At 34.6% G+C, this 16,091-nt stretch overlaps 1 protein-coding gene across 7 annotated transcripts in view; it reads left to right on the forward strand.

Moving 5' to 3' along the window:
- Positions 1 to 16,091, forward strand: part of TBC1D5 (TBC1 domain family member 5) — a 532,640-nt gene that overhangs the window by 118,428 nt on the left and 398,121 nt on the right. For 4 of the 7 annotated variants that reach the window (XM_079921169.1, XM_079921174.1, XM_079921172.1 and 1 more), the window contains exon 3: positions 7,899 to 8,101. The exons of 2 other annotated variants lie outside the window; for them this stretch is intronic. The gene's annotated coding sequence lies outside the window, so the exon portion shown is untranslated. Of the gene's footprint in view, positions 1 to 7,898; positions 8,102 to 16,091 lie in introns of those variants that run through there. One more of the 7 variants, XM_079921175.1, reaches the window with a different exon arrangement.

Genomic DNA, 16,091 nt, shown 5'->3' on the forward strand with positions numbered 1-16,091 from the left:
TTAAAATTGAGATCATTCATTTGTTACTTCTTTTGTCCTCAACATCCCTTTTGCAGGAGTGCAAGATACTGAGGTAGGCATGTATATGAAGTGATATGTAGTATGTGCTTTTTCTCTTAACCTTTTTTCTTATCCCTTTCTCCTCTTATCTTTTAAAAAATTTTTTATTCCCTTCATGGCACAAATAATCTAATCTGCCTACCTGCTAGATTAGAAACCTTGGAAATAAACTAAACTTCTTTCTCTTCTTCCATTTCTATGTCTGGGTACCACCATTTTTCTCATGTTCTTTTGTCTCTCACTTCTCCATTTCTATAGCCGCTGTGCTAGTTCGGTTGTTAGCACTCTATCCCACTACTGGAATTATCTTTCTAAAACACTCACTAAGTACCCAGTCATTGATTCAGCTGTTTTTCTATGTTGCTAATAATTAGCAACATTATCCAGTTTAGGTTTCTTTTATTATTTTTGAGAAGGGGCTAATAGGCAGTGAGATCAATAAAGGAACAGTAGTTTGGTAGTAAAGTAAGTGATGGGAAAGTCATGAGCCACAAAACAGAAAAAATACATGTGTTAAATAATTGAGTCCTTTGTAGAGCTAACTTATCATCTGTTCTCTTCTGGTTTTAATTACTGTTGTGCACTTCTGTTTTCTGAGAACTAAAGCTTCCTCAGAATTCTGGAATAACTTGGGACAGTGACTGCTTTTCATAGGCTTTCCTCCAGTGCAGTCAGCAATGGTTCGAGTTTTTCTTTTTGCAGTTTGAACAAGATAAATTACAGTTTTTATTGGATAAAAGGTGACAGACAGGTGATGTTACAAAAAAGCAATAGATTAAAAAAAAATGGAACTCTGAAGCAAATGGAATAACATAAGGAGGAGTAGTTAATGAGATGTGGAATAATTTAATAAGCCTGGAACAGAGAATTTAGAATACAAAATAAAATTATGGATAATGCTTAAAGTTTTAGCCCGTTTAATCTAAAATAATTTCTTCAGAAATCTTATTTATTTTCATCTTAGTTACAGGAACACACTTAAAAGAAGGGAATACCTTAATTATAAATATGTTTATATCCTTGTTGCACTGTGAAGGATGTCTACTTTGAAAAGTCCCATGCCTGATGTCTGCCACAAGAAATGCACAAAAACTAACATATGCTTAAGGGAATTTTTCATCTCTTGGAGTCAGGTTGAATCAGCAGCTTTCTTAAGGAAACCACAGTTCCGGGAATTTTCTAACTTTTCATGAGCATTTAGGCTGGTCTGCGAGATTGAAATGGACCTCAGGTGCCCAAAGCAACTCTCAGAAATGACCCAACCTCTTTTGGTTTATTTAGAGTGATGGAGATTAATCTGTTTCTTATTTGTAAGCTAATTTGAACTTGGTATCAGAGCTTGATCCTAAATGAATCAGGATATAGAGAAGAGAGGCTATGTTGGCATCAAGAGCAAAATTAGAAGGTATAATCCTCAAATCACAAGAATTTTTCTCTTCTTTAATTGTACATACATTGGTTTCTGTTTTGCCTGGATCTTAGGGTAGTGGGGGATCTAACTTGGTACCAACTGTTTGTGAAAAATGAGCATGACTGTTTGAGAGAAAATAATGTCACATACTACTATAAGAATGCTAAGATGAAGAGTGATTTTGGAAGTGAAGGTATGTTTTATGAGGACAACCTAGAAGTACTTCATTTACCATAAAAGTCAAAGAAACAGGCTTAGATTGTGTCAGTGCTTTGGGGATTGTGGCTATATAAAGGTTTATAAAATTAAGGGAAGTTATGAACAGAGTGAGTAACGATCAGGTATATTACACTTATAATTGTCTTTGCGTTGAAGTGGCATGATACAGTGGTTAAGACCATATGGCCTGTGGGTTAAGATTTCTTGGGTTCAAATCCCAGCTTTACCATTTGTTAGTGATGAGGTCTTGGGCAAGTTAGTGTCCTTAAGTTCTTATTAACTGTTTTGTTTGTTTGCTTTGGTGGGGGTGGGGTAGAGGTAAGGTGGCATTAAATGAGATACTTCATATAGATATCAGTATCGTGGTAGAGTATTGATGTTATTGTCACTAAAGTATTTTTTCAAGCAACTTTGTTATCCTTAGCTTTCTATTCCTGTCATGGTCATGTAAGTCATGAGGTTAAAACCAAACAAACCTGAGTGGGTATTTTCTTTGATTCAAAGGAATACAAGTAGACCATATGTACTAAACTTTAAACTTTTAACTGCTCACGTTTAGCTTTGCACATAAGCCTTGAAAGAATAACACCCATCTTGAAATTTCAAAATTAAATTCCGTTAACCTTGGGTGGAAATTTGGAGTTTTAGAATTCGTTAGAATCTCTTAAGCCTCTGGAATGTTGTTAAGGCAGCCCTGACTCAGTGTGCCCTGCCTGTAGGTCAGGTTAATGGGGGCTGCTGGGGCAGTGACCAGAATGTATACTTCCATAGTGACAATTGTGGTTCATGTAGAAAGGAAGATGGGCGTACTTTAATTTTCTAAGTGATCTGAAGTATCTGGAAATACAGTAGACATTTTTGTTCTTGAATGCTGTTTTGGTACCAGTGTCTGTTAGCATCCAGTGGTATCACTGAGGGTTATATGTAAGCTCTTACTCCATTTTTTTTTTTTTTGGATAACTGTTACTGCTTTAGACCCCTTTACATATTTTTAAGATTCTTTACTAATCAACAATATATTTTATTTAGCCAGTGGTTAACTTGTGTGACAGAAGTTTCTTTATGAACCATTCATCTCCCTTAAACATTCCTATGTCTTTTGACATGTAAATCCCTAAATAACTTAGTTTTAATCACAAGACTAAAATCTGGATTAAGGAAAATCAAATTTGGTAGAGACATTTTATGTATAGTTAAAACTGCTGCTGTTTAATTATCCCTCTTTCTATTGGAAAGGAACCTTGACAGTAGTTGTTCAGAAACATATTTGAAATTTTTATATTAGGTTGGGTACAATTTAACTGGACAAAATAAAGTATTGTATATGTTCAATAAACAGTTTAAAAATTACGTGCCTGAAGAGTGGAAAGTGGTTGTTGTTGGTAGAGATCTTTTAGAAAGCTTGAAGAGTCATCTCTTCCACTGCTGTATCAGAATCTTTGGGAAGGTCTGCTTGGGAATCTCCATTTTAAGAAGCTCCTTAGGAGATTTTTATGCACACTGAAGTTTTAGACCCACTGCTGAATTCTCTACTGACAGCTTTAGGATATCGGCTTCTGCTCTTCTGATGGAAGCTACTCTTCCCCAGTTGGGGGAAGAACAGGGGTGAGCTGAGGCAGCTCTTCCTGATGCCCTGCTGTGGTCTGTGCTGGGAAATTTCCAAAGCTATCAGTGTTTTGAGTCCTCTTTCAACTGGCACTCCTGTGGTGAGGGAACATGTCATGTTAATGGTGTTGCCCAACCCAGAGCCTTCATGTGTTTCCTAAAACATTCATACTTCCTAGCAGGGGAGGAAATTGCAGGTGAGGAAACATAAGAGAGTTTAAGTGGTCTTCTGGAGCCAGGACTGGAACTGAGGTTGATTTGATTTTAATGCCCAGACTCTTTTCTTTCTGTCTTTTTTTTTTTTTTTGCCGCGCCGAGCAGTTTGTGGGCTCTTAGTTCCCTAACGGGGATTCAACCTGGGCCCCGGCAGTAAAAGTACCATGTCCTAACCACTGAACCGCCAGGTAATTCACTACTTTTTTTTTTGTTAAGCCCGGACTCTTTTTGATTTACAATATTATATAAACTTCAGGTGTACAGCGTACTGATTCACACTTTTTATAAAGCCCAGAGTCTTACACTATCCTTGCTACCCTGCTTTTAGTGGAAAGAACGATGGGTTGTCGGTTAAGGTAGCCTTGGGTTGGAAGGATGCCTCTATCATTTACTGGCTTCACTAGCGACTTTACACATCCCCAAATTCAGTGTCCTCATCTGAAAAGCAGGCATGAAGATTGTAAAATTCTAAGGTTATTGTGAGGATTAATCGACCACATTTTTAGAGTGCTTCAGCGTATTTTTATAGTTCTGTCCCAGAGTAGGCATTCTAATAAATGATGACTATTATTTCACAACTTAAGGTAAGGTGAGTGTGCCTTATGGAATGAACCAATTTTAGGCTAAATGAGTTTGTCAGATTATGAAATGTATGTTTTCCTATTCTGACGTGGTGTGATAACTAGAAACAAGGAAGGTGCTGGATGTGTGAAGGGGTTTTCTTGTGGGAAAACAGTGTAGACCTCTATTTTTTATCTAGTACCCATATCCTGGTAAATTCTAAATTTGATTCTAGCCCAGACCCTTCCTGTAGCTCCAGACTCTAGTAGTAGCTCCAGATGTTTCTGTTGAAATGCCCACAGGATGTTTCCATCAGTTAACCCCTTAACATGTCCAAGTCTAAACTTGGGCTCTTCCTTCCAACACCTGCACCCTTCTGTTAGGATTCCCTACATCAGTGAATGGAATTGCTCTCCATCTGCAAACTCCACAAAATCTAATCTTTCATCAGAGTCTGCTGATTGTTATCCCCAGTGTCTCTGCCTTCTCAACTTTGTCTTCCCCACCATCACCTTAGTCTACGCTACTGTCACCTCACACTCAACTCCTCCCCTGCATTTCTCTTGCCCCCTCCATGATTCTGCCACATTGGATATTTTTTCAACATACAATTGGTTGTCATACCTTATTTAAAACCCTTCAGGAATTTTGCCTTATTCACTTACTCTGCCTTTTTTTGTTTCACGTACATTCCCTCTTTAGCTGTGGCTGGCCTCTTTGCTTCTCTTTCCTGACTTTGAATGTGCTTCTCTCATAAGTGCTTTTAGACCTTTGCACTTGATGTGCCCAGATTTGAACACTTCCCGTACCTTTCAGATCTCATGTCAGTCTTATTTTAGGTCTTTGCTGCTCTCTGCGATACATCAAGTCTCCTGTTATAAAATCTCATGGTGGGGAATTTCCCATATTTTTAGTAGCATTTATCTCTGTTTGCAATTATGTATTTTTTTTGCATGGTTGTTGGATACTATTTGGTTCTCCAAATAAAATGTAAGTTCTGTGAGACAATTTCAGCATCTGCAAAGGCCTGGAACAGCCCTGACAGCAGATGAGAAATATTAAATGACTGACTGAACTACATAACTAGGCAATTAAAAGACAGTCTTTTATAACTAAAAGATTAGTTCTAAAGTGAGGTAAGTATACATGAAGTCACAGTGTTGGCAAGTTAAGCATTGTTACTTGGGAATACGTTTGTTATTGTAGCATTGGTTTCATGAGCCTCTAATTTTACTTAAAGACTAGTAGTGTTTTGAATTTTGAATTTCTGAGTACAGATTAAGAGCTTCCAGAAGTTGATTGTACTTTAATGACTTTTAGAGTCAAAACTTTCCCCTTTCCTCACATCTGGACAGTATTTGAAGTTCACAATTTAAAAAAGATATAGTTGGTTGTGTACTTCTTGATGTTTACTATATGGAATGTATTTATTTATGTTATTTGCCTAAGGCATAAAATTTTTAAAATGCTACCAAAACTTACGAAGTCAAGAAATCATAGATGTTATAAAAGGTTTTTTCAGCTCTTATACAAGTTAGAAAAAATGAAGAAGATTAATATGATATTGGAATTGTGCTTTTATGTTACTTTTTGGTATTTGGACCTTAATTTACTGTATGATTATCGTTAGCAAATTGAAATGTTCTTGTGAAAACTCTTAAGGCTGTAGTATTTTCTTGAAAATTGGTTTAGTACTGTTGTTTACATTGTAAAATTAGTGCTTTCAATAAGATTTTGGTTTCCATCTATCCTGAATTCTCCTTAGGAGTGCACAACTTCAAAAATAAAGAGGCACAGTCAGCAGAAAAAAGAGGTGGTCTGAGCATTTATGCGTTAAATATGCATGTTAATTAGGAAAAAAATTAGAAAAATATGAAAACAGATGTTACATAAATTATTGCAGTCCCAGGGCAGCAGTAACTTATACACTGACAGTAATTTTTATATGTGCATGTGTATGTCTATTTCTAGATTTCTCAATGTTTATGCAATTCCGTAGAGAATAACTAGAAGAATGGTATATCCTTTCAGTGAGACAGCAGTAAACATTCCTTCTGCATGTGGCTTGCTGAGCGAGTCTAGGCATAACATACACTTTTCCTGTACAGATAGCCTTCCGTGTTTCCTAATTCTTCCTGTAGTCTTCTTCCTTCCTTCTTGGTTTCTTTGATAGTATGTCAATGAGATCTTTTATTGGATTATGTCCTGTCAAAACAATAAAATGAATCATGATCCCAGCAGTGTAAGAAATGTAAAATTGACTGGGATGTAAAGTATGTGTTTAGAAACAAAGCAAATCACAACTACTGAGGACACTGATTGTAGTGTCACTTTTTCTTTGGTTACGGTTGTACTTTCTGAAGAAATAGCCATCATTCTCTGAACAGTATTGACACAGTAGTGTGACAATCTATACTAAGTGTTACATAAACACACATTTATCAAATATACATATATTGGAATAATTGAAAGATCCTTGAATGTCTTTCACTGTAAAGAGACATCCATAATATAAAAATGGTTTATATTTTTACAAGGGAATGACGAGAAATAGAGACATGCTTTATTTCAGCGGTGTGGCGATTTTTAGTTCAGCCATGGAGAAAAACCATGTGACTATATTTCTGTCCAAGGAGCTGCTGACAATGTCTAGATATTTCCCATACATAGATTATATAATTTAGAAACATGTTGTTTGTAACTTTTCAGATGAGATTGAAAGTTAAAATAAGGAAATCCTCCATCAGAAGGTAATAAATCATTCTCTTTATCAAATGAACAAACAAAACATGAACTATATTCAGTATAGGGGCACAGAACAGTTTCCTTAAATCTCTCTGGAGATCAATGCTACATTCCTTGGTATTCTTCAGAAATCATACTTTGTTATTTGGTTGTAGTAGCATATGATGCTCAAATGTGTTTTAAGTAATTAATTTCTTTTGCATCCCAGTAGGTTTCAGATACATCTATTATCATAATGTTTTTCAGTTCTGTGTTTTTGATATATATTTTACCTAACTACTGTTGTCCTTTTGTACATATGCTGAGTCACCAGTAAGCTGTAACAGGTTATTGGGAGTAAAGTAAACTAATACAGAATGAAGTCTAGAAAAGAGTGATAATAATATATTTAGTAATTTATTATTATTTAGAGGTTCTTTACCTAAATTAGATATTTAAGAAATTCCATTGTTCTTGATTTTATGTAGAGATACATCTATGTCAGATATGATTTGTGAAAGTAGATTGAAGTATATTACTAAAGATGATAAATGTTTTTCTTTTTCTACAGTCAAAAAGGCTATGGAAATTAATTTTTAATTCACAAATAATATTTACTTGCCACACTGATCCATCTGTATTCTAATTTTATGTTTTATTTATGCTTTGGAATTCATTTTCAGTGGAATTTTTTTCACATTTGTTTGCAAATGTCAGATTCCCATTTTTTATTTTATGTGATTTTAATACTTGATATTAGTTTACTACTGTATTAGTAGTGTATTTCTTATTTGAACACTTTTATTTCATTTCAGTGAAGCAAAGTGATAACAGGTGATTTGTTTTATATTGAGGTGTTTTAGTTTTTTTTTTTTTATTATAATGCTTTTTATTGTAGGTATTTTAAAGTGAGTTTCTTCTAGGAGCTAAAATAGATAATTGAAAGAGTGATTAAAGAGTAAGCTAACATTTGTCCCCTAAGAGCCAAAAATATTATGACATAAACTTTTTCAGCTTGCTTTTTGCATTGATGGCTTTGGTTTAGGGTTCCTTTGCTTAAGGAGAGGATATTTGAAGCTATTTTATTTATTTATTTTTCTAGGTATTTGCTGTTTTTCCTGCAGCTCAGTTGAGGGATAACTCAGCTGATCTCTATTTCTTGATTCTTTACTTCCGATTGGCCAACCAAGACTTTTATTTGGCAAACTCTGTCGTACAGAAGCTGACATCATCTATGACCCATAACAAGAGCACACGTTTTCAAGTGTCAATTAGATTTGTGGATCAATAAAGTTTTCTTGAAAGGTAAGTGTATATTTATTCAAAACGTACATTTAAAAATTCAGTACTATCATCAGCTGTCTTAGTCTGTTTGGGCTTTTGTAACAAAAATCCCATAGACTGGGTGACTTATAAATAACAAAAATTTATTTTTCACTGTTTTGGAGGCTAGGAAGTCTAAGATCAAGGTGCCAGCAAATTTGGTGTCTGGTGAGGACCCACTGGTTCATAGATGGATGTCTTCTTGCTGTGTCTTCACTTGGTGGAAGGAATGAGAGAGCTCTCTAGGGTCTCTGTTTATAAGGGCACTAATCCCATTCATGAGGGCTCTACCCTCATGACCTAATCGCTTCCCAAAGGCCTCACTCCTAATACCATTACACTTGGAATTAAGATTTCAGCATATGAGTTTTGGGGGGTGATAAACATTCATTTCATAATAATACCCTCACTATAGTTACAGTAATGTGTTTTATATATTTGTGTGCAAAAAATATGTGTGGGTGTGTATGTGTGTGTTTATATACTGCTGCCAGGTTTAGATTGCAGGCTCTTTAAGGGAATAATGTTGCCCTCTAGCACAGAGTTCCCTGATCAGTTTCTTTCGACTTATATATCTACCCACCAGCTTCCAGTCTGTTCCTTTCCTTCATTGTTTTCCTTCTCTTTTAATTGAGCCTGCATGAGGGCTTTAAAAATACTTTCCCACCAGCAGACTTTTAGCACTTTTCTTACTGAATACTTTTTGTTCCATATTTCTTTTCCTTCCCTTTTCGTCTTTCCTTCTTTCCTACCTTCCTACCTCCTTACCTCCCAACATTCATTAAATTTGTTGGAGTTATGAAATTAGAATGATTGAACTTAGCATTGACGGTATCTCAGATAGGTAGCATTCACATTTTTTTTTAAACCACAACCCATAGTAAGAAATAAATTTTATACTTATGAGCCATTTCCCACAGGTATAAATGCACAAACGAAACAAACAAGAGTTAAAACCATTCTACCCTGGCTACCTTGAATGTATGCTGTGCTCTATTACATTTTTTTGGGGGTATATTTCATTTAATATATGCTGATACCCATAATTAAATTTACTTCCCTATCCAATAGTGGATCACCTTTGCAATTTCTGAAGTCATACTTTAGATCACTTGTATGTTTGCTCATGACTGACTTGTAGGGAAAATAAATGGAATCAGGCAGTTTGTTTTCTGTTTCAGTCAAGCTGCCTTTTCTTCTGCCTCCTCTGTGCTTTTCATTTCTGTCGATTCATTACAAGTTATCAAATAACTTGGGGAAAGAACTGTGTAACTGCTGGGAAATACTAGAGCACTTATAGGTTCTTCTGTAGTAACAACACAGATACCAAAGGTCATATCTCAAAATATAAAAGGAAGATAAATCTTTGATAGAATCATTCCTTTATAGTAAGGTATATATTTCTTTATTCTCTTCTTGTTGTTTCTGTCTATGTAAATTGTATGTGCATGCTAATGCTCTCAAATCATTCTTGGTTTAAAACATTTTAAACTTCCAAAGCCTTTTATATCAGCTTAGAATAACAGATTTTTCCCCAAAGTGGTCTATTCTAGTGCTCCTTCCCATTTCGTTTAACATTTTTATCCTTTTAATAAGTTGCAAACATTTAAAAATTGTGAATGTAATATATTTTATTAGTTTGGTATATACAGAAAAGTAAAAAGAAAATAAAAATTATCCCTAACCCAATGCAGCTAAAGCAGTTCTAAGAGGAATGTTCATTGCCACAAACACCTACATTAAGAAAGGAAAGCTCAAGGTGTCCACTCTCATCACTTTTATTCAACATAGTTTTGGAAGTTCTAGCCTCAGCAGTCAGAGAAGAAAAAGAAATAAAAGGAATCCAAATTAGAAAGGAAGTAAAACTGTCACTGTTTGCAGATGACATGATCGTATACATAGGATATCCTAAAGACGCCACCAGAAAACTGCTAGAGCTCATCAGTGAATTTGGTAAAGTTGCAGGATACAAAATTAACATACAGAAATCTGTTGCATTCCTGTACACTAACAATGAACTATCAGAGAGAGAAATTAAGGAAACAATCCCATTTACCATCTCATCAGAAAGAGTAAAATACCTAGGAACAAACCTAACTAAGGAGGTAAAAGACCTGTACTCAGAAAACTATCAATATGAGATACTAATGAAAGAAATTGACAGCTACACAAACAGATGGAAAGATGTATCATGTTCTTGGATTGGAAGAATTAATATTGTTAAATGACCATACTACCACAGGTGATCTTACAGATTCAGTGCAGTCCCTATCAAAATACCAGTGGCATTTTTCACAGAACTAGAACAAATAATTTTAAAATTGGTATGGAAACACCAAAGACCCCAAATAGCCAAAGCAAATTTGAGAAAGAAGCAACGAGCTGGAGGAATCATGCGTCCTGACTTTAGACTATACTACAAAGCTTTGATAATTAAAAAAGACTCATACATCAATGGAACAGAATAGAGAGCCCAGAAATAAACCCACGTACTTATGGTCAGTTAATCTACGACAAAGGAGGCACAAATATACTATGGAGAAAAGAGAGTCTCTTCAATAAGCGGTACTGGGAAAACTGGACAGCAACATGTGAACGAATGAAATTAGAACATTCTCTAATACCACAGACAAAAATAAACTCAAAATGGATTAAAGACCTAAATGTAAGACTGGATATTATAAAACTCCTAGAGGAAAACATAGGCAGAACACTCTGACATAAATTGCAGCAATATTTTTTTGGATCCATCTCCTAAAGCAAAGGAAAGAAAAGCAAAAATCAACATACAGGATCTAATTAAGCTTAAAAGTTTTTGCACAGCAAAGGAAGCCATCAACAAAATGAAAAGACAGCTTACTGAATGGGAGAAGATATTTGCAAATGACATGACCAATAATGGGTTAATATCCAACATATATACATAGCTCATACAACTCAACATCAAAAAAACAACCTGATTAGATAATGGGCAGATGAACTGAATAGACATTTTTCCAAAGAGGAAATGCAGATGGCCAACAGGCACATGAAAAGATGCTCAACATCACTAATAATCAGGGAAATGCAAATCAAAACCACAATAAGGTATCATTTCACACCTGTCAGAATGGCTGTCATCAAAAAGAATACAAATAACAAATGTTGGCAAAGATGTGGAGGAAAGGGAACCCTTGTACACTGTTGGTGAGAATGTAAATTTGTGCGAACACTGTGGAAAACAGTTTGGGGGTTTCTCAAAAAATTAAAAAAAAGAACTATCACATGGCTCAGCAGTTCCACTCCTGGGTGTGTATTTGAACAAAACAAAAACACTATATCAAAAAGATACATGCACCGAGTGTTCATTGCAACATTATTTACACTTGCCAGGGTATGGAAGCAACTCAAGTGTCCCTCAACAGATGAATGGATAAAGAAGATATTTTGTGTGTGTGTACACACACACACACACTGGAATACTACTTAAAAAATGATAAAATTTGCCATTTGCAGCAACATGGATGGACTTGGAGGGCATTATGCTAAGTGAAATAAGTCAGAGAAAGACAAATATTGTTAGGCACTACTTACATGTGGAATCTAAAAAATACAACAAAATTAGTGAATAAAACAAAAAAGAAGCAGACTCACAGATATAAAGAACAAACTAATGTTTACTGGCTGGGAGAGGGAAGGGAGAAGGGGCAATATAGGGGTGGGGATAAAAAGGATTATTATAGGATTATATGAAATCATGTGTGTTAAACTTTTGAAAATTGTAAAGCACTGTAAAAACTGAGGAACCTTTCATTCAATGGAAAAAAGAAAAAACACACACTTAAAAAAAAGGAAAAGAAAGCCTAAGTAGATAACCTAAAATTACATCTCAAGAAATGAAAAAAGAACAAACTAAGCATAAAATTAGTAGAAGAATAGAACAAAACAAAAAGCACAAATAAATGAAGTAGAGATTAAAATAACAGCAGAAAATATCAATGAAACCAAAGCTATTTTTTTTGAAAAACATAAAGTAGACAAAACTTTAGCTAGATATCCAAAGGGCAGGGTGGAAAAAAACTGACACCACTGAAATACAGAGGTTCATAAGAAACTGCTGTGAAGTTATTCACCAACAAATTGGACAACCTAGAAGAAATGGTTGAATTTCTAGAAATATACAACCTATCAGTCGTGAAGAAAGAGAAAATCTGAATAGTCCAATAGTAAGGAGATAGAATCAGTAATCCAAAACTTCCCAGCAAAGTCCTGTACCAGATGGCTTCACTGGTGAATTCTACCAAACATTTGAAGTAGAATTAAAGTCAAACCTTCTCAAACTCCCCCCAAAAATAGAAGAGGAGGGAATACGTCTGTTTTATCAGGCGAGCATTACCCTGATACCAAAACCAGGCATGGACACTACAAGAAAAGAAAATTACACACCAGTATTCCTGATGAACACAGATGCAGAAATCCTCAACAAACTATATTGAACCAAATTCAACAGCACATTAAAAGGATCACACACCATGATCAAGTGGGATTTTTTCCAGGGATACAAGTATGGTTCATTATCCACAAATCAATGTGATACACCACACTGATAAAATAAAGGATAAAAATCATGTGATCATCTCAGTAGATGCAGAAAGAACATTTGACAAAATTCAACATCATGGTATGAACTTTCAACAAACTGGGTATAGAGGGAATATATTAATAAAGACCACATATGAGAAACCCATAGCTAGCATCATACTTTATGGTGACAAGCTGAAAGCTTTTTCTCTAAGATCAGGAATATGACAGGAATGCCCAAACTTGTTGCCCCGCCCCCAACAAGAACCTGTGTGTTATTTTCTTGGGCTATTTATCAGGGTTGTTTTTTGCAGTGAGTAACCATGAGAAACAAGATGGTGTTTCCCATATTCAAAGAAGCAATCTCACCGATTTTATTTGACATAGTCCTGGAAGTTCCAGCCAAAGCAATCAAACAACCGAAAACAAAAAACAAAACAAAACAAAACAAAAGAACCCCCAAAGTATTCAGATCAGAAAGGAAGAAATAAAACAGAGGTATGATATTATATGTAGAAAACTCCACCAAAAAAACTGCCACAATTAATAAACATTCAGTAAATTTGCAGGATACACAATCAATATATAAAAATCTGTTGCATTTCTATACACTAACAATGAACTATCAGAAAGAGAAATTAAGGAAACAGTCCTATTTACAATTGCATCAAAAAGAATAAAACTCAGGAATAACTTTAACCAAGGAGGTGAAAGATATGTATACTGAATATTTTAAGACATTGATGAAAGAAATTGAAGTAGACGCAAATAAATAGAAAAATAGTCTGTGCTCATGGATTGGAAGAATTGATATTGTTAAAATGTTCATACTACCCAAAGCAATCTACAGATTCAATGAAATCTCTATCAGAAGCCCAATGGCATTTTTCACATAAATAGTAAAAGCTATCCTAAAATTTGTATGGAACCACAAAATACCCTGAATAGCCAAAGCACTCTTGAGAAAGAAGAACAAAGCTGAAGGCATCATACTTCTTGATTTCAAATTATATTACAAAGGTATGTAATCTAACCAGTATGGTATTAGCATAAAAACAGACATAGAGACTAATGGAAAAGAATTGCAAGCCCAGAAATAAACCACACGTAGATGGTCAATTAATTTATAGCAAAAGATCTAAGAATATTCACTGGGGAAAGGATAGTCTCTTTTAATAAACAGTGTTGGGAAAATTGGACAGCCACAGGCAAAAGAATGAAATTGGACCGCTATCTTACACAATACACAAAAATTAACTCCAGATAGATTAAAGACTTGAACAGAAAACCTTGACCATAAAAGCTCCTAGAAGCAGATGTGGTAAGGTGCTTGACATTGGTCCTGGCAATGCTTTTTTGTTTTTTAAATTAGACACTAAAAGCAGAGGCAAAAAAAGCGTAAATCAGTAAGTGGGCAGGAGTACATCAAAGTAAAAAGCAACACAGTATACACTTTAAATATCTTACATTTTATTATATTGAGGTCAGTTGTACATCAGTAGAGCTGAAAAAATAAAAGATAAAAATAATGTAAAAAAGAAACAAGCAAAAAATCCCTACTCCTATCTTCTGGTGATGAACTGATGTAATAGATGAAAAATATAAAAAAATTTTTACTTGGATTTAACATAGGGGAAAAAATGAAATGCAACTTAAATGATTAGTGGATCTGAGATAAATGTTCCTTCAAAATCATAAATATTTGATCCAAAGAGCCTTCCAATATGAAAGAAGATTATGGAAATCTTTAAATACTCTGGAAATAAGAAAATATGAAAAGACTGATCTAAAAGTAGAATATCTATTTTTTAGAATAATTTATTGAGGTGAAATTTATGTAACATAAAATTAAGTGAATAATTCAGTAGAACCCACCACCTCTCTCTAGTTACACACATTTCCATCACTCCAAGGTAGAACGCCTTACTTTTTAAACAGTTTCTCCTCATTCTGACCTCCTCCCAACTCCTGGTATCCATCAGTCTGTATTGTCTCTAAGGATTTATCTATTTTATATATTTCATATAAATGGAATCATATAGTACGTGACCTTTTATGTCTGCTTCTTTCAGTTGTAGTACTGTTTTCAAGGTTCATCCATATTGTAGCATGTGTCAGTACTTTATGCATTTTCACAGCTGAGTAATATTCCATTGTATATATAATTGTTTGGTTTGCTTCCACCTTTTGGCTCTTGTGAGTAGTGCTTCTGTGGATATAGGTGCACATGTTCTTATTTGAGCACCTGTTTTCAGTTCTGTTAGGTATATACCTAGGAGTATAATTGCTGGGTCATGTTGTAATTTTTTATTTACCTTTTTGAGGAACCACCAAGTTGTTTTCCACAGTGGCTGTAGCCTTTTATATTCCCACCAGCAATGTGTGAGGAGGGTTCCAGTTTCCACATGTTGTCAAAACTTGTTATTTTCCATTTTTTTGGATAATCAGAATATGATAGTAATAAATGACTTTCAGCAAAGTAACATTGTAGGGGGTGATTATATTCATTATTTCTAATATAGTGATTATATATCAATTCAGAGTATCACTTAATTCTGTGTTCCGTGCAGAATTAACTGACCAGTAGAAATTGTTTTCCAGAACAAAAGATTTCTTAGTTTTCTTCATCTTCTCAAAAATACTGTATTTTGCTTCATATTTATACCATTTTTTCCCCCTGCATGTGTGTATAGTTCTTTGTTTTTACCAGAGTTTTAAATTACCATTCTTTTTGCTAAATGCTCATAGGAGGTCTATGTCTCTCCATTTATGGATAGCACACCACAGCTGTACTTTTAGGCTTTAAAATGTATGATTTTAAATCGCAAAATAAATTTTTGTTAGGTTATCTACTGTCTTGTTGAAGAAATACATCACTTAACCTGGACCTTCTGTTTTAGTATGGACCAGAGCTTCGTTGGCCTTTTGCGGAACTGTTACACTCAGATTTCTTTTCATTATATTTCTGGGTTAGTTCTAATGATTCTGCGTCCCATTGTCACAATTTAAATAAATTTTCAGAAGGTTGAATGGTGAAAGATGAATTTTCTGAGTTATGCATATTAGAAAATATTTTTATTCTCACAGTTGATTGATAATTTATCTGGGTATATATTAGTATTTCTAGATTTAAAATAATGTTCCTCAGAACTTTGAAGACTTTGCTCAGTTTGTTTCTAACATCCATTATTCTTCCTGAGAAATTTGAAGCCAGTCTTACTCATTGAAGAGTTTCCTAGGAGATATTAACAGTGAAAACAAAATAGAGAAAAATGCATGATTTGATTATCCTTGCTTTTTAGGGTAGAGAGGTTGACAAGAAGCAAGATAAATTAGTAAAATATGTAGTCAGTTAGATAGTGAGGCTATAAAGGAAAATAAAGCAAGGAGGGGAGGACAGAGAGTTAATAGC

The sequence above is a fragment of the Stenella coeruleoalba genome (genome assembly GCF_951394435.1).
Source record: "Stenella coeruleoalba genome assembly, chromosome: 5".
NCBI lineage: Eukaryota > Metazoa > Chordata > Mammalia > Artiodactyla > Delphinidae > Stenella > Stenella coeruleoalba.